Source organism: Equus przewalskii, chromosome 1 (genome assembly GCF_037783145.1).
Source record: "Equus przewalskii isolate Varuska chromosome 1, EquPr2, whole genome shotgun sequence".
Classification (NCBI taxonomy): domain Eukaryota; kingdom Metazoa; phylum Chordata; class Mammalia; order Perissodactyla; family Equidae; genus Equus; species Equus przewalskii.
The window spans coordinates 94,999,390-95,018,631 of record NC_091831.1 but is presented as its reverse complement, the minus strand read 5'-3'; the positions used below and the strand labels follow the sequence as shown (position 1 = coordinate 95,018,631).

General features: G+C 47.3%; 1 long non-coding RNA gene across 2 annotated transcripts in view; it reads right to left on the bottom strand.

The window, feature by feature from the left end:
* LOC139083131 (uncharacterized) overlaps positions 1 to 19,242 on the bottom strand; it is a 67,289-nt gene that overhangs the window by 35,347 nt on the left and 12,700 nt on the right. For both annotated transcript variants that reach the window (XR_011539703.1, XR_011539701.1), the window contains exons 4-5: positions 16,729 to 16,826; positions 1,100 to 1,214 (exon numbers count right to left, since the gene is read on the bottom strand). This is a non-coding gene — a long non-coding RNA (uncharacterized lncRNA). The remainder of the gene's footprint in view (positions 1 to 1,099; positions 1,215 to 16,728; positions 16,827 to 19,242) is intronic.

The window sequence follows — 19,242 nt, the reverse complement described above, 5'->3', positions numbered from 1 at the left end:
ATAGCCCAGGGATAGTGGCAGCTCTGTTCCACAAAAGCCTCCTGAAGCCAGGCTCCTTCTCTCTTGTAGCTCCAACCATGGCCTCTGTTTACTCACGAGCCAAGATGGTTGCTCCAGTTCCAGCCATCATATCTTCATTCTCAGACAGTAGGTCAAAGAAAAGGAAGAAAAGTCCCTTCAAGGAACCTTCCTGGTAGCTCCACTTACCTCCTCCACTTATATCCCATTGGCTAAGACCAGTCATAAGCCCATACCTAGCTGCAAGGGAATCTTGGGATTTATTCTCTTTTGAAAAGAGAAGAAGGCCTGCCTTGGCCAACAAGCTCTGCAAGTTATGTATTACGAGTTTTGTCCCCCAGCTTTCATGGCTCTGCTGTGCTGTCCTTCATATATATCCCCACCTCAGCTCCTTTTGGGTTCTATTGTCTATGAGAAGTCATCTCTCTCTCTTCTTTCAGAAGAAAAGTCACATTGTGATTTTGTCAGAGCTGAAAATAGCCCATTGGGCAAAAATCCAGACCCTGGGCTATATCCTATGTATTATTAGAAAACAATTTGCATAGATCACAGCAGCTTGTAAATTTACCTTTTAAGATCATCCTGTTCACTACTCTACGGATTGAAGTGGTACCATTATAAGAGAGTCTGAGCAAAGAAGGAAACTAATTTTTGTGGAAAAGCTGTGTTATGCCACACAGGAGCTCGGAAGCACTTTACCCACTTACAACCGGAAGTTCCTTAGCAGTATTACCCATTTCTTGAGCAGCTACTGCGTGCCTGATGCTACTTTAGGCACTGAACGTATAGCAGTGAACAGGACAGACAGGGTCCCTGTCCTCGTGGTTCCTGTGTTCTATGGTGGAGAGGGAAGCAAGAAACAAACAGATTGATAATATATTCTCAGATAGTGGGTAAGAGGAGAGAATGACTGGGATGCACGGAGGACTACTGTGACACAAGGTGACATATGTAATTGACTAATACTAGGAGCTAACTCGTACACAGGCTTCCCATGGAATAGGCACTATCCAAAGGCTTACATACACCGACTCATTTAATCCCCACAACAACCCATCCACTCAGGCCACAGAGCCAGTACCTTGCTCACAGTGGCAGAGCTGGGGTTCCCACCAGGCAGGCTGGCTCCGGAGTTCTTGCTGTTAACACTGCAGATAAGATCCTCCTGAGAGAACGAGTAGAAGCCACGGGAGGAACTGGGGAGAGAACATTCCAGGAAAAAGATAAGCAAGTTTAAAGGCCCTGAAGCTGGACTTGGCCAGGATGTTTGGAGAACCCCGGGAAGGCCAGCACACTGGAGCCTGGAGGTGGCCCGTGAGGTGGACAGTGTGAGAGGAACAGGCTGACATCTACTGACCCCCGGCCAGAGAGTCTCAGAAGCAGGTCTCCACGCCACTCCTCCTCTCTCAGTGTGCCCCTGCCCCAGGGACGCTGAGCCCCGCTCAGCCACACAGCACCTGGGACCATTGGCTTCCCACCCATGAGCGAGGTTGTCTACAGAGGGACATAGGCAACATGGCTACAAAAGCCCTTGTTGTTCCTGGAGTTAAGAAGAGTCACCAACTTTCCTTTTATAATCGCTCACCATTATAATATGGCTGATCACAGGCGCTTTCGGGGCTCCTTGGAGGAGGAGCCCACACTCCCGCCATGCCTGTGCAGGCACTGTGGTGTCTCCGCCTGGCGTTTCAGCCCACTGCCGACAAGCAGGAGGAGCCATGGAAGGCAGGAGCTTCGGATACTCCAGTGCTATGTCCCCACCCACCTGCACCTGGCCCAGCTTCCTCTCTTGGAGGCGGCAGCGATGGATGTAGAGCTCACCTCCTCAGATGGGTTCCTAACACCAGATAATAACGCCCCTGGAGCAATGGCTCACTACGGTCTGGGCAGGCTGTCGGGAGGTGTCCTACAGAGCCTGCCTGAAGAATTCAAGCCAGTGACACAGGCTCTCTGTCCACAACGACCTCTGTATTGAGAAGGCACCCACATGCTTATATGACAAGACAAACATCACCTTCTCTCTCATTCTGCTGCTTGAAAACCTTCAAAGGCTCCCATGCCCAGAAAATAGAGCCAACACTCCGTTGTGTACACGGCTTTTTAATAACCCGATTTCTGCCTCACTGTCCAGCTTCATCTCCTGCCATCCTCCATCATGCCCACTTTTCTCTCTCGTGTCAAACACCTTACTATTCCCCAAACACACGTCCGCTGGTTCAGGCTGGAATATCTCCTCCCTCCCCAAGGACTCTCTGCCTTTCAAGTTTTCACTCCAAGGCCACATCATCTGTAGAACCTCCTCTGACTTCCCCAGGCAGAGCTGGACGCTCTCTCCCCAGTCAAGTAGCCCCTTGCACGTTGTGCTGTGATGTTCATCCGCTGTTTCCTCCATCACATGCACTGCCTAGGGCAAGGTCAGTCCAGTTTTTATTTACTTTTGTCCTTTGGTAAACTTTTAGAGTCTTCTCCAGAAAGATCTGGCACGTGTCCTGTTCAGGATAATTCTTGGGTACCGTTATATGGATTTCATTGCCCTTGTGAATGGCATTCTTGTCTCTTTTATATTTTCTAGTTAATAATTGCTGATATATTGGACATTTTTTAAGTTTTTATTTTTATCAGTCTATGCATTTAAGGTGAAAAGTCATCTGGTTCAAAGACTTTTCCTATGATAAACAGCAGCTCCAGCCTTCCTTTTCCCTACATCCTTATCTCATCCCCATACGCAACAACTTTTAATTCTTTTTTTAGCACTGATATAACTAATTTTTAAAAATTTTATTTTTCCTTTTTCTCCCCAAAGCCCCCCAGTACATAGTTGTATATTTTAGTTGTGGGTCCTTCTAGTTGTGGCATGTGGGATGCCGCCTCAGCATGGCTTGATGGGCAGTGCCATGTCCGTACCCAGGATCTGAACCGGTAAAACCCTGGGCCACCAAAGCGGAGTGTGCGAACTTAACCACTTAGCCACGGGGCCGGCCCCAACAACTTTTAATTCTTTCAGATGATTCTTTTGGTATTTACGTTGCTATCTCTAAGTACCATGCTTATTACTGCTGATACTGTGATTTCTTGATTCTTTATTTGTGGGAATGATCTGTGAACTTCCCACTAAAGAAGATGGAGCGCTAGCCCCCTCCTCTCCCTTTCCTGCCCGCCACCAATACACACATCCTTCCCATCTGTGTTAGCTTCCTAGGGCTGCTGCAACAAAGGACCACACATTGGGGGCTTCAACAACAGAAATGTCTCACAGGTCTGGAGGCCAGAAGTCCAAGACCACAGTGTTGGCACGATTGGTTCCTCTTGAGGGTTATGGGGAAGAATCTGTTCCATGCCTTGCTCCTAGTTTCTGGTGCTTTTGCCAGCTATTTTTGTCATTCCTTGGCTGGTGGCAGCTAACTCCAATATTCAGGTGGTGTCCCACTGCATCTCTGCCTCCATGTCCAGGTTTCCCCTGTTTATAAAGACCCCACTCATATTGGAATAGAGCCCACCCTAATGACCTCACCTTAACCTGATCCCTGCAAAGACTCTATTTCCAACTAAGGTCACATTCACAAGTACTGGGGGTTAGGACTTCAACATCTCTGGGGGGGACACAATTCAACCCATCACACCCTCCTTTCAGAACTATATATCATTACTCTGGTTAGATTACTGGTCAGTATTTACATCATAATGAACCTATACTTATTCAGAGCTGAGCCACATAGTTCCATTTCCTTTCCTGAATAATTTTTTATATCCCTGGAGTTAATAAATATCTTTTATTCTGTTTGATTAATTTTTTATGTTCTTATCACAAATTCAGCTAAAAATCTCCCTGCCAGTTGTCTAAATCTTTTTTCATCGCATTCACTCACCTCAGCTGTTCTACCAATTTCATCTTAAATTTCCCCTTGCCACGCCTTCTGACCTGCTCTGATCTGGTCAGACTTCTCTTTGGAGAATGTGCCTTCACCACTGTGCTGGAGATTCTCCTTATTTCCTGTCTTCAGGATCAGAGGTCTTCCTTTTGTTAGTTACTCCTTTGAATTATAGAGCATAGTCTTCAGCAGCTTCCTAAGAAAGAGTGTGTGGGAGGTAAACATTTGAGACTTTTTTTCCCCAAAGATGTCTATACTCTACTTTCACACTCAATGGACAGGTTGGCTGGGTATAAAATTGTAGGATGGAAATCCTTTCATTTCAGAATTTTGACAGCATTACTCCATAGCTTCCAACATTGCTGTTGAGAAGGCTGAATCATTCTACTTCCTGATCATTCGAATAAGGCTATTTATTTCTCTCTGAAGGTTTATAAGAGCTTCTTTTGGTCCACAGTTATGGTAGGCAGAATTCTAAGATGACTCCCGTGAGTTACTCCCTTATTTAATCTGAGTGTGAACAGAACCTGTGATTTGCTTCTAGCCAATAGAATATAGCAAAGGTGAAGGAAAAGTCACTCCCTTGATGAGGTTATGCTCTATGACAAAGGTGATGGGGTAGTCACTCATGTGACTGCATTATATAAGACTCTGTCTTAGACTGGAGTGAGGGATATTCCTGTGGGCTATGAAGAAGTAAGTTGCCGTGTTGTGAGAGGGCCTGTGAAAGGGCAACGTTGCAAGGAACCGAGGGATCTCTAGGAGCTGAGAGCAGCCCTAGCTGACAGCCATTAAGGAAGCAAAGATCTCAGTCCTACAACCACAGTGAACTGAATTCTACCAAAACTCACATGAGCTTGGAAGAGAACCCCAAGCTCCAGATGGGAACTCATCCCACTGCTGCCTTGTGAGACTCTGAGAAGAGAAACCAGCTAAACTGTGTCTAGACCCTTGACCCATGGAAACTGTGATATAATAAATGTATGTTGATTTGAGCTACTTATGTTTATGGTAATTTATTACACAGCAATAGAAAACTAATATAACAGTACTGTAAAATTTTGTGATGAAAACCTTTAGTGTTGATTTATTTTCATGTTCTTAAGCAATGGAAATTTTTCTTAAATATTTTATTGATTATTTTCTCCTGTCCATTTTCTTTGTTTTTTCCTTCCAACTCTCATCATTCAGATGTTGAACATCCTAGACTGATAGCTAGATAGATTTATATATTTTTTATCTTCTACTTTGCATTTTTCCATTTTTGTTATACTGTCTAAGAAATTTGGTCAGCTTTATCTTCTGACCCTTCTGTTGAGTTTTTCATTTCTGCTCACATGATTTGCATTTCTAAAAGTATTCTTTTTTTGTTTCATAGATGCAGTGTCATCTCTTATGTCTCTAAAGATATTCATGAGAGCCTTTTTCGTTGACATTTTCTTCTCCCTTCAATCTCTGGTTCCTCCCCATTGCCTTTTTCTGCCTGCCTATGACTTGTTTGGATTTCAGGCTTTCACATCAGAGTCTTTCCTCAGGTTTCTGGTGATCAAACTTAAGAGTAGGGGCCTAAAACACTGACTGGAGGCTCTGAGGCCATTGATGAGACTTGTTTGTTGTGAACGACACTGTCAAATGATATGGCTGGGCCATCTTCCAGGAAATTTCGATGTCAGTCTCTTCAAGTCTTCTTTCTTGAACTACCCAGATTCCACAGAGAGCATTCTTCCAGTCTCCTGCCAGGAAGGTCAAGGCCTGTGATCTGGGATTCAAGTAGGGACAAGAGCAGCGGAGAGGCTGGGAGCCTCAGCGTTTGGTTTGCATTCAGTCATTTGTGTCCTCCTATTTTCAAAATGGTACCCCTGACTTCAGTTGTGCCTGGTGCCCCACTGTCCATGGAACCTCTCTTCTACCTCTCCAGAAAATAAAGCACTCGTATTTTGGCCAGGGTGGGAAGGCATCTTACCCAGCAGCCAGGAATTGGAGTTGGGGGATGCAAGGGGCTGACTGCTTCTTTTTTTATTTTGGTAAAACATATATAAGATAAAACCTGCCCTTTTGACCATTTTTAAGCCTACAGCTGGCATTAAGTACATTCACAATGTTGTGCAACCATCACCACTATCTACCTCCAAAATTTTTCATCACCCCAAACAGAAACTCTGTACCCATCAAGCAATAACTCCCATCCCTAACTGCTTTTTAAACAGCTTTCCACCAATCCTCTTTATTGCCTGCCCTACATCCAATCTCAAAAGTTTCTAGTGCCACCAATCTCTGAGCCTTAGAGGATTCTGTCTGTGTCCATCTGGTTGGTTCTTAGGATTCTTCTGGTTTAAGATTCTTCTTTCTCACGTTAGCTACTTAAGTTACCATTTATCCATTTGCTTTCTAGCTTCCAGAATGATTTTGTCTCCACTCTCATTCTACCCATCTTTGTGGATTTAAGGTAAAAAAAGGAACCCTTTACTGGTAGTTTCAGTGGCATTTCAGGACAGTGTGAATTTAAATGAGTGTACTTAATCCACCATTTTTACCAAAAAGTGATTGAGCATGTAGATCTTCTACCTGGTCACCTTTCCAAATGCTCTAATTTCCAACCACTTTTCAGTTTATTTCTTAAGTGAAATAGCTGATCATCCTGTGTACAAATAAGGAGAGTTTTAAGACTTCTTGCCACATGGTCTGTTGAGTTGATGCAGTTCTCCCCTCTGGCTACAAACACATAGGAACATTTGATATTATTTTCTTATCATAGCTGCACTTGAAAGAAAGAAAGGGAACTGTCATTGTACTAGAAATCAAGAGAGAAGCCAGCACTAAAAAGGTACAGGAAAGGTCATGGCCACTCCCAGAGGGTTTGGGGTCTTGGATTAGGGTTTTAACAGCCATAGAGGTACAGGAGATACTGCCTTGGCTCCTGAACTGGGAAGCTGGAACTGAGCTGTAAGAGGTGATTTTTGTGTCCCACATCATATGCCTTTGGCCAGCCTCTGATTTTCATATAGCAAGATGCTAGTGTCCCACCTCTGGCGTGCATGTAACAGCAGGAGCCAGGTCATGTGGGGCCTAATAAGGTAAGGAGTTTGGAAGGGTTTTATGTGACAGAGTGATATTATCTGATTTATGTTTCCAAAAGATTCCTGTGGCTGCTGTGTAGAGAAATAGATATTAGTGGAAGCAAGGAAAGAAGTTGGGAGGGCATTGCAGTAGTCAAGGGGGGTGTTCTGATTATCTATCGCTGCACAACAAACCAAATTTAGTCACACTGATCGTTTTATTATGCTCATGAATTCCGTGGATCAAGAATTCAGAAAGGGCACAGTGAAGATGGTTTGCCTCTGCTCCATGATGTCTAGATCCTCAGCGGGGAAGTCTCAAATGGCTGGGGACGATTCAGATGGCTGGGCACTGCAAGAGCTGGGCTTAGCTGGAACTGTCAACTGTAACCCCTACATGTGCCTCTCTTGGGCTTCCTCACAGCATGGTAGCTCAGTTACAAGAGGGAGCATCCAAAGAGAGTGATCCAAGAGAACCAAACAGAAATCTTTTGTGACCCATCATAAGAAATCACATAGCATCACTTCCACCATACTCTATTGGTCAAAGTAGTCCCAGGCCCATCCAGGTTCAAGGGGAGAGAACATCAATCCCACCAAAGAATTTGGTCAAAGAATTTGGGGATCATATTTTAAAACTACTAAGGGAGAGATGATTGTGGCTCTAACTAATATGATAGCCATAGAGACGGTGGGAGAGGACAGATTCAAGATACATTTGGGAGTCAAACTGAGAACCTTGCTACTGACTTGTGTGCTAAAGAATGGGGGATGATATTAAAAAAATGAATCTGAGATAACTCCTAGGTTTTTGGCCTGAGCATCTGGGCAGATAGTAGTGCCATTTATGAGACGGGGAAGGAGTTATCCCAGAAGGTTGTATTTCATTCAAAGGGAAAGGTTAAAAGAAAATTACATTTTTGACCATCTAAGATACACAGACTTTGTGCTTGAAATGTGTTTTTTCATTTAATCTTTAAAACGACTCTGTGAAGTAGGTATTTTTATTTCCAATTTTCAGATGTAGAAACCAAGATCCCAAGAGTGAATTACTTGCATAAGGTCACACAGCAAGTAAGTAGCAGAGCCAGGATTCAAACTTCAAAGACTCTGCTCTTTCTACTAAACCTCTCTCCTTCCCAAGGGGTCACTGAAGCTCAGAAACATTAAGTAACTTACCCAAGATCACACAGCCAGGAAATGACAGAACCACTTTAAAATAAGTTCTGGCCCAAAAGCCCCTGTTCTTAATAGCCCGGGTGGTGATTGGAAGCAAGAGCGCATGCATGTCACCAGGGCCCATTCAATAGGAAGGCTACAAACTCCCTGAGTAAGAGAGCGAAGGCTCCTCATAGACCCCAGTGTCCCTTGTCAGTCCCATGCACATCACAGGGCTCTGTGAATGGTAGATGATTATCAATTTTAAAAAAAGAAAGAAAAAGGAAAAGGAATAAAAGGTCTGCCATTAAATGCCTTGACCTAGAAGTTACTCCCTGAAAATTGTGCACAGCTCGTCCCATCCACCCAGGACATGGTGTTATGGATGCTCCCGGAAGACACAGAGCTGCATGGGTGTTCGTCAAAGGGGAACATTGGTATCATCGACTTTTAAAATGCAAGAGAGAAGCTGTCTGTTTTGCTTAAATCCCAAATCTTTGATCATCCACATCAGGCATCTTTGACGCTGGTGGCAATCTACAATTGGTGGAAATTAACACTCAGGCAGGAAACAGGTTAAAGAGGCAGTGAGAAGTGAAATTAAGGTCTTAGATCTGAGGAGCAGCACCCTTTTTTCCACTTGCTTCCCACTCAGAAGATGAGGTTTGTTTATTGTTTCTCTCTTCCACTGGAAGTGAAGTTTCTTGAGATCTTGGACTCATCTGCCATGTTCATTCAATCTCCAGTACTTAAAAAAGGATCTAAAAGGGAGTAGGTCCTCAACAAGTATTTTCTGGGTAAATGAATCAATAACCTAGTCAATTTTCCTTACTCCTACAATAGAGAGTGGCATCTCTTTTCCATTGGTGAAATCTCAGGATGCAAAATCGGTTGCAGACTTCCCATCCCAACTGCCCACCATCTGGACCAGGGTAACTTCATCCTGAGAACAGCACAGGACTTCCTGATGTCTGGCAGCTGCCTGGTGGGCATCCCTCCATCATTGACCCTGTTGGTGCCTCCATGTGGCTGGTGGTCCCCAGGCTGGGGAGTGCCAGAGGCACCAGGCAACAGGGAGCAGCGTCCACCTGTGTCTCTCCAGGATGCCAGTCCTGCAGCCGGGAGCAACTGGGACACACCTTCTGCTGTGTCCCCAGTCTGTGCCCATCCTGCATGCACCAATCAGCCAGCCTTGGCCCCCTGCTCACAGTCGACACCAGTCTTCCACCTAGAGAACTGCTGTCTGGGGCACTGGATTCAACAGAGGGCTCCACTCAGGATATCTGATGACTTTAGAAGTCATAACAGTGAAAAAGGAAGGCAAAGGGAGAGAGGGAGAGAAGGAGAAGGAGAAAGAGGAAATGAAGAACGGACATTAATTTCAAAGGAATGAGTTTCTGTGGGAGGAGAGAAAAGGACAAAGTGAGAAACTCTCCCTTCTTATAACGGACTTTTCCCAGACGCCTCCTATTCTTCTCCAGAAACTGGAATAAGCTGTAATCAAAACGTCCTCGTGAACTTCGGAGGCAGACAGACCTGGTTTGACTCCCGGTTCTGGCATCGGCTTGCTCTGTGGCTTGCGAGGCCTCTCTGGACCTGTTTTCTCCCAGTAAAGGGGGGAAATGACTTGTATGGCAGCTGTGAAGAGTCAGTGAGAGATCACAGGTGAACCTGCCTTGTGCGCTCATAGCCACTCAAAAACGTAGTGTTCATTCTTTTCCTCCCTTATTCTCTCGCTTTGTTGAGCCCGTCTTTGGTTGGGCTTTATTTTTTGGCAGTGGATTTCTCTACTCCACAGCCTCTCAAAAGCATCTGACCCTGGATTGCAAGCTCAGGAAAGTAATCTATTTATGAAGGAGATCTGTGATAAATAAGTTATTGTGCCCCAAGCTAGCAGTCAGCTGAAGATGTTCCAAGGAACATATCTGCCTTCAATGCTGAAGCTCACCCCAAGGGTCTTGTGGTGAGAAAAGGCAGGGGGCAGCACAGGGAGAGGGAGGTCATGGGGGTAAGGAGGTGGAACAGGGGAGGAGGAGGAACAGACAGGAGGAGGAGGAACAGGGTAAGAGAAGGAGGAGGAACAGGTAGAAGGAGGAGGAACAAGGGAGGAGAAGAAGAAGGAACAGTGGAGGAGAAGGTGGAGGAACATTGGAGGAGAAGGAACAGGCAGAAGGAGGAGGGACAGGAAGGAGGAGGAACAGGGGAGGAGGAGGAGGGACAGGGAGGAGAAGGAGGAGGAACAATGGGGCAGAAACAGGGGAGGAGGAGGAGAAGAAAGTGGAGGAGGAGGGGAATCAGATCACACGTGCGCACACACACACGTGAGCTCAGGCCTCAAGGATACTCTGGAAGGCAGCGTGGGGAGCAGAGAGGATCCTCTCTCCGTCAGGAGACTGGGTCCATCCCACCTCCACAATCCCTACAGCTCTTTCCCTCTCTGGGCCTCGGTCTCCTCATCTGCAAAGCTAGGGAGTCGGAAAAGCTGGCCCTGAAGCCTCCTTAAGCCCAAAGAGTTTACTGCGCAGAGACTCCTCCTGCCCAGACCCCAGAACACGATGCCCAAGAGGCCTTGGCAGGGTGCTAGACCTGGCCTGGGGAAGCCAAAAGGGTGAGGGGGCCAATAGTGCCCATTGCACAGACACCTCTTAGGGGTGGGCATGACTGACCCACCGCTGGCAGCAGCAGGTCTGAGCTGCCAGATTCCTGGGAACCCACAAGCCTTGTGCCCAATCTCCTGAACCCCTTGCTTCCTTGTTCCAGTGCCCTTTTCTTACTGAGAAGTCGAGCATTCAAGGAACTCAAGCTCAGGCCTTCTCCTCCCATGCCTCAGAGACAGAAGAAGGCTGGATTTATGGGGGACGCTGAATTAGACTCGTAGCAGGGCAGGGACAGAAAGCCAGCGTTCTAGTGTGAGCAGAATTAAGCAAGTGAATAACGCTAACAGCCTCTAGTCATTGGCTGAGAGCGTCAGAGAAAGGCTCTCATTTCATTCTCTGCACAGCCATGAGAGGGAGGTGCTATTATTATCCTCACTGTGCAGATGAAGAAACTGAGGCCCAGGGAGGTTAGTAAGCTCATCCTTGATGAGTTAGTAGGTGACAGAGCTGGGATTCCAGGCCAGGCCCATTGAAACCGAAGCTTATCCTCGGAGCTTCTAAGCTGGAGGCCTCTGCCACTGCATGATGCAGAAAGAGGGCTCTGAAAAGGACAAGGAAGGTGTGTACATCCTGTGCAGGACACCAAACATTTCCAGGCATGTGGAGAGCCTGCAGGGATGCAGGAAGGAGGAGTGTCCGAGTAGGCTGTGTCCTGGCGCACAGCCCCAGAGGACTCTGGGAACTCTTTGGGAGGAATTTGGGGGTGGAGGTGGTCAGAGTATAAATGTCCCTGAAGCTCTATGGATGGGAGCTGTACCCATCAGGTCCTGTGATGCAGATAATAAAAACCTACTCTGGTTAGTCTAGCTCAGACAGAAAAGGAATGTATTAGAAGGAACTATGGTGACCTGGAGAACTTGGCGGAAATGAGGAGAGGCCTGGCAGCCACGAGCTCACCAAGTTCACTGTGGAGGAAGAGGCTGACGGAGCACTCCATCACCCTGGCACCAGCACTCTGCAGGCGATGCTCCTGGACTCTCCTCAGCTGTCTCTGCCCCAGTGATTAACTTCTGATGCTTCTGCGTCTTTGCATCACTCCCTCCATATTCACACATCCAGGTAGCTGCCTCCGAGGGGCCTGGACTAGCAAGGTTGTGTGTGTGGGTATGATTGGGCGTGAATTCCAGGAGGGGAAGTGGCTGGCATCCGTTGCCTCCCACGGTGCGAGGCAGGTTGCTGGCTCTCACCAAGATTCTCTCAGTGCATGGATTCTCCCAAATAAAAAGAGTGTGTGGATGTTTGGTAGCCAAACCAGGACAATGTCTGTCTCAGATGCTGAGCCATCTGTTTGTGCAAGGCTCCTGACTGCCACAGAGCTCACAAAGGCTTTCTCAGACGGTCACTTCTGGGAGGTAGACAGGACGGATGTGAAAATGTATAGCTCTGCTGGGTGGGGAAACTGAGGGAGATGAATTGGCTTGCCACAGGCACCCAGCTAGCTGGTGTGGGGTAAGGATGAAGACCTACGCATACCAGGCCCAAGAGCAGCGGCCTTGCCTCCATTCTGCAAGATGCCTCTCCTGTAACAGGGGCCGACACACACACGGTAACCGCTCTCCCTCCAGAATTCCCTGAGGCCACCGCAGGGTGCCTCCAAGGGAACCTGACCATTCACAGTCACCTGACAGAGATGCAAACCAGACAGAAGAGGTCAGAAAAGACCTCTGACTCCTCTGTCTCTTTCTTCTGACAAGCTCAGCACACTTCCCAGAGACCCTCTTCTTCATCCCCCCAAATGCTGGGAAACTGAAGACAAAGAAAGAAGGCCAGAGGTCAGAAAAGGGAGGTCACCTGCCACATGACTTCGTAGGCTTGCCCCACTCATATATATTTGTGGCTCATGCTGGAATTTGGTGCCAGACCCGGAGAGCAAGTGTCGGCTCCCCCAGCCGTGTGACCTTGGCATGTCTCGTAAGCCTTGGCTTATTATGTCAAACGTGAAACAGTAAAACAACTGTCCACCTCACACGGCCGTGGTGGGAACTGAATAAAAGACGCAGCCCTGGGGATGACCATGATGTGCACCACTGTCACTGGAACCCGCTCCTTGGACAAGCCTCACTGGATGGCTCACAAACACAAACACCGTTGCTTTTGTTTTATTCTCAACACCATCTGATCTCCTTGTTCTGCCCATGATTACTGAGCAGATCACATATAGTTTCTGGTTATTTTCAGGCTTTAACAGTTTTTACATGTAGTAAAAGTCTGGAGGAGTCCGACAGGAAAATCTTCCATCTCATCTGGTCTGAGTGGTTCCTTTGCCCGTGGCTGGAGACTGCACTAGGGGAAGAAGATATCATGGGCTGGCTCCTCCCTTCTTCCTGTCTCATTCCTGTCCCGTCCACTCAGCTGCTTCTAGTACAGCTAGGAATGGGGTAGAGGGCTAGGGAAGGAGGGGAGATAAGGACCATAGAGGTTCTCACTTGTTTCGATCCGCCATTGATGCCCTCTGTAGGGTTTCCTTTTTTGATTGTGGTAAGAACACTAACATGAGATCTGCCCTTAACAAATGTTTAAATGCACATTACAGTATTGTTAACTGTAAGTACGATGTTGTACAGCAGATCTCTAGAACTTATTCGTCTTGTATAACTAAAGCTTTTATATCCATTGAACAGAAACTCCCCATTTCTGCCTCCCCCCAGCCCCTAGCAACTGGCATTCTACTCTCTGCGTCTTTGAGTTTGACTATTTTAGATTTCTCATATGAGTGAGATCATGCAGTATTTGTCCTTCTGTGACTGGCTTATTTCACTTAGCATACTGTTCTCCAGGTTCATTCCTGTTGTTGCAAATGGCAGGATTTCCTTTTTAAGGCTGAATAATATTCCACTGTGTGTACACACCACATTTTCTTTATCCATTCATCCATCGATGGACATTTAAGCTGTTTCTACATCTTGGCTATTGTGAATAATGCTGCCATGAGCAAAGGATTGTGGACATCTCTTTGAGATCTTGATTTCAATTATTTTGGATATATACCCACAAGTGGGATTGCTAGATCATATGGGAGTTCTATTTTTAATTTTTTGAGGAACTTCCACACTGTTTTCCAGAGCAACCGCACCATTTTACATTCCCACCAACAATGTACAAGGGTTCCAATTTCTCCACGTCCTCTCCAACACTTGTTATCTTTTGTGCTTTTGATAGTAGCCATTCTAAAGGTATGGGATGATATCTCATTATGGTTTTGATTTGCCTTTCCCTGAGGATTAGTACTGTTAAACATCTTTTCATATACCTGTTGGCCATTTGCATGTCTTCCTTGGAGAAATGTACATTCAAGTCCTTGGTGCATTTTAAAATCAAGCGATTTGATTTTTAGCTGCTGAGCTGTAGGGCTCTGTAGGGGTTTTGAGAGGCCCGCCTTCCCCCTTTGGGGACCTCTCTGCATGGTGTCCTTGTGCAAGGGAAGTGCTCTCAGGTGACTGCCTCGCCACGGCTGCCTCATCCAGCGGCACAACGCACACAACTTCTTTTTGTTGGGAGTCATCTTGCATGGGGCCCTTTCCAAATGGGTCCAATCCCATCACCCTCTTAAGACTCAGAAAAACTCAGCTGGCATTGGGAAGGGCAGACGTCTCCCATCTCACCATCTCTCCGTGTTCCAACAGGACAGGCAGTTCCAGCCAATTCCGGCCTTTAGAGCTTTGGGGCAAGAGTCAGACCCAGCCCCTGTGCCCACAAACTCTGGAGGACACAAATCATACTCTCTCAACAAAGCTGTCTTACCTCCCTCCACCCAGAGTCCTGGGGGTCACAAGGGTCCTCCCCTTGTCTGGAGGAGAGTAAGAAACATCCTCTCCTCCCCGGTTAATATCCTGTTCCATTGTTACCAGGCAGATTACATCAGAGGCCATTTTATTAACCCATCTTTAACTGGAGTTGGGGTTTCATGCATAGCCCCACATGCTCAGGAAAGAGCCCAAGGAAGCTGGCAGCTTCCCAGAAAAATGTGTCCTCCCAGCTGCTCTGCATGTCCACGAGCATCTCTCCCACCAGGACCTGTGGATGGAGCTCCATGGGGCTGGGGTAGACAGACAGAAGTGTTCTCCTCCTCCTCCAGGACGTGCTCAGGATCCAGAAGCAGAAGCAGTCCCTGGGCTCCTACATGTGAGGCCCTGAGGACGAGGGCAGCTCCTGTGGAAGAGGGAGGGCTGGGGGCCTGGTGAGCCAGGAAGTCAGGGGCAAGACACGTAGGGACCTCCTGAGGCTTCATCTGCCCAGGGACACCTGGTGGTCCTCACAGAGGGGCATGCTTAGGTCCCCACTGCCTTCCTTCTGCAGAGCAAGGAGGGAGTGGGGACTAAAACGAGAATATAATAATAATGATAATAATAATAATGGGAGCAGCCACAATGTGCTAAACTGTCAGCACAGGTCTAGGTTACACGTATGGTCTCATTTATTCTTCACGACAATATTCTGTGTGGCAGGCAGAATAATGGCCCAAGAGATGTTTGTGTCTTGATCCCCAGAACCTCTGAATTCATTATGTTCTATGAAAGGGGAAATTAAGGTTGCTAATTAGCTGACCTTAAAATAGGGAAATTATCCTGGATTATCTGGGTGGACCCAGTGTAATCACCAAGGTCCTTCAAAGGGGCAGAGAGAGGAAGAAGAGTGAGTGTCGAGTGACACCATGTGAGAAGGACAACCAGCCATCGCTGATTTGGAGGATGGAAGGGGTCACAAGCCAAGGAATGAGGGTAAGGAAAAGGCAAGGAAGCACTCTCCCCTGGAGCCTTCAAGAGGGAAGCCAGCCTGCTGACACCTGGATTTTAATCTGGTGAGACCCATTTTGGATTTCTGACCTCTGAAAATATAAGATAATAAGTCTGTATTGTTTTAAGCCACTAAGTTTGTGGTAATTTGTTGCAGCAGCAATAAGAAACTAACACAAATGGGTACTCTTATCAGATATGAAAACAGAGGCTCAGAGAGATTAAGCAACTTGCCTAAGATCACACAGCTAGGAAGGGAAGTGGGAGAATTGGAATTTGGACCCAGGGCTATCTGCCCCAAATTCGGGGCTTTTTTCACTATACCATGCTGCCCTCTGATGGGAGCTTTGGAGTGTCCCACACTGCACACCAGCCATCTCCCTGAGTCCCCACAGCAAGCCCAGGAAATTGATACCCTAACTACTTTGCAGATGTGGAAGCTGGAGACTGAGCGGTCAAGAGACTGTTGGGCCTCACACCCAGAACACAGGAGGAAGGGAAGCCCCTGCCTGAGGGTCGTAGGTACCTTCATCAACTCCTCCCTGACATTCTCCTCAAGCCAAGCCACTTCTTTCATCCATTCAATGTTTACTAAATGCCTATTATGTGCTGGGCACCATGAGAGGCCTAGGATCACAGAGGGAGAGGCAACCTCACCCCAGGCCCTGAGGTCCCTACAGTCAAGGCTTTCCTACGGTGCTGAGGAAACATCTGCTGCCTTCCCACCCCAGGCCTCTGCATCTCAGCGCTAATGCTTGGATCACAGTGTCCCAGAGGTCATGGAGCAGGGCCTGACTTACTCTTCTATCTCAATTCATTTCGGCCCAAGATTCCATCCCAGAGGGACAGCATCTCAGCTGCTGCCACTGGCACGGTGGTCTCTGGACAGTGGGATCTGGGTCCCTTGCATCTGTGAGTGTCTGGCTTCCCTCTCCCCACCCTCACATTCAACTCCTTAAGGCCTGCCAAGGAGAGAAGGACCTGTGCTAACTCTAGCCTCCATGTCCCCGCACTGACAGAAAATCCGCCCCAGGGTTTGGCCCCATGGATAAAAGGTACAGGCAGCAGGGGCAGAAGCAGCAGAGAAAAATGCTCCCATGGTGGCCAGACGTGCCGTTACTTCAACAGATGCGAGGTGGAGACTGACGGCTTTGGCTTTCCCAGTTGGTGGGCCTGCCCAGTCTGCTGGGCCTTGTTCCTAGGAGAACAATAAAGAGGCCCAATCACTGACACTCACCTGGGAGGAAAGGATCACCTGGCAGATGTTTCCCAGGTGAGGCTCCTCCTCTTCCTCATGAATCTGAAGATCCTCACGGGTCCAATGTCTGTTATCAACTGGAAAGAAGTGTTTGCAAATGATCAGGCCCTCTTGGTCTCCACACCAGGAAAATGTGAGCGAAGGAAAGGATTGTTGTCACTTCAAGGATGTGGCATCTCCTGACCAAGGAGAGGTCATAGGGAGGAGGAGCCTTGCTTATTTGTGCAAAAGAGCCCACTCTCATCTCTGTCTGCCAGTTGACGTGCTCTGAAGGACCTGCTCTTGAGAAGCAGCCAATGCTTGGTTTTTCCAGATGACACGATGCATGGCCAGGGCTCAGCCCTCCATGCCCTTCATTCTGCCTCCCTGATCCTCGACATTTTGGTTCTGGACTTGGGGCCTACTCCTGGCAAAGAGAAATAGGGAGGGGAGTGGAGGTGCCCATGTTATATGACAGGAACACTCAAAGGAATGCCCAAAATAGAAGGAGAAGATCCTCGGAAGGAACCAACACCAGGACCAGCCTGAAGAGAGAGTGAAAGGAGAGCACAAGGTTGACAGTCTTGCAGATGATTGACAGGTCAAGAGGGTGAGGATAAGAAAAAGCATTAGACATCCATCCATCTACAGAAGTTGACTGTGCTCCTACATATTCACAGAGGATAGAGTCTCCACTCTGGTGAAATACCTGTTCTCCTTCCATTGGAGAGAGAGCCTCATTACAAGCTTATTTTGGGGTGAGTATGATGAAGCAGCATAGTTTGCCTTCATTTTTTGCCTGAAAGCTTAAATAACATCAGTAGAATCAATAGTTTGGAAAATAGGTACAAGCCTGAGGGGAATAAGAACCCCCACTGAGGCAGTGCTCATGGCCTGGCTTCCACAAGCCAGCTAGGAAGGAATGGTTAGAGCTGGCAGGAGAAGGCAGCATTTAGGGACTGAGGGATGGAGAAGAAGAAAGAAGACTTCGCTGAATGAACAAAGGTCTTTGAGAGAAATACAACAATAAAAGAGGACAAGCTAGGGAAGGAAAGATTGTTAAAGAATTTGTTTAATGGGGTGAAGCATCCACTTAAGAATGAAGTCAGTCACAAGGCCAAGGAGAAGTTTCCCAGGTCGGGGTAATGCTGGGGTGGAAAGGGCAGACCACAACGCTTCAGCCTAGAGGAGGAGGCGCTTGTCAAGGCCACGGTTGTAGGGGCCGCCTTAGGAATAGGTAAGAAGCCCAGTTGCTAATGTAGAGGGATAAGGAAAATGACTATTTTACCAGATGGCACCGGAGATTCTCTTAGGGAAGGAACTATGTTTGTTTGTGAAAATATCAGAGTTTCTTGCGGGGTGCAAGGTGGGATCCTGGAACACTGGTTTAGAAGGAACCAACAAGGGGAGAGTTAAGCTCCATGGCAAATTAAATGCATAGAAAATCAGATATAGAGCAGAGAAAAGGAAGGAAGGAGAGAGAAGGCCTAGGGACATCACTGGGGGCTTGAGTTGTTAGAAACGGCTGAGGGGCAAGAAAGGGAAATATTCAACTTTAAATGATCTGTCTGCAGTTCTGTGATGCTCCTCTCCTTGATGCACCCTCAAATCCCAAGGGAAAATCTATTATGCACATTGACCTCATGTGAGCTGTATTTGGGAGGTGTGAAAGTGCAAAAAGGTAGATCAAAAAGAGCTTGTGTCCCATATCTGGGTTGTAACCAAGGTCAAGATAAAGGTCCAGGGCACCAAAAAGATCACAAGAATTACCAAGCCCCCCAAATCAGAGCCATTGGTGACTAGGAAAGCCTTTGAAATTTACAAAAACCAAGAGAGGGAGCTAGACTGGGCTCCGCCTTCCCACAGGAAGATACTTGGGATTTGAACCAATTTCACCCAGTCGTTTAAACAATGCAGCTCAAACTTTCATGCGAAATGAAACCACCTGGATTCTTGTTAAAATACAGATTTCTGGGCCCCAATCCCCGAGAATTTGATTCAGCAGATCTGGGTGGGGCCCATGGCTTTGTATTTCTAATAAGTTTGCAGGAGATGCTGACGCTGCGGGTCCAGGGACCACTCTGTGAATAGCTCTGCTTAAGAGACAGGATGACCTCAGCCCCTGACAGCACCCTCAGGATCCTTCCTTCCTGAATCTCTCTCTCTTGCCAGGGAGCCCAAAAGTCCCTGCAGTGTGGAGCTTCATGTAGAACCCAGATCTTCTGATCTCTATAGACTGCTGCCATACCCAGGAAAGCCAGGAGGGCCTGGTGAGGGATGCTCACTGGGGCCTCCCCTCGGACCCATGTGGAGCAGCTAGGCTACCTCTTGGATGGAAGAAAATGGGAAACAACCAGCACTTTTCTTGTCACTCAGCATCCTATTTGCCTGTTGACTTGTCCATCCTGTTGACTTAAACTGTGAGCTCCATGAAGGCAGGGGCTGGCACATCGTGGGTGCTTAATGTTTGGTAGGTGAGGGAGTGAGTGAATTACCCCCTTGAAGTCCTGACAG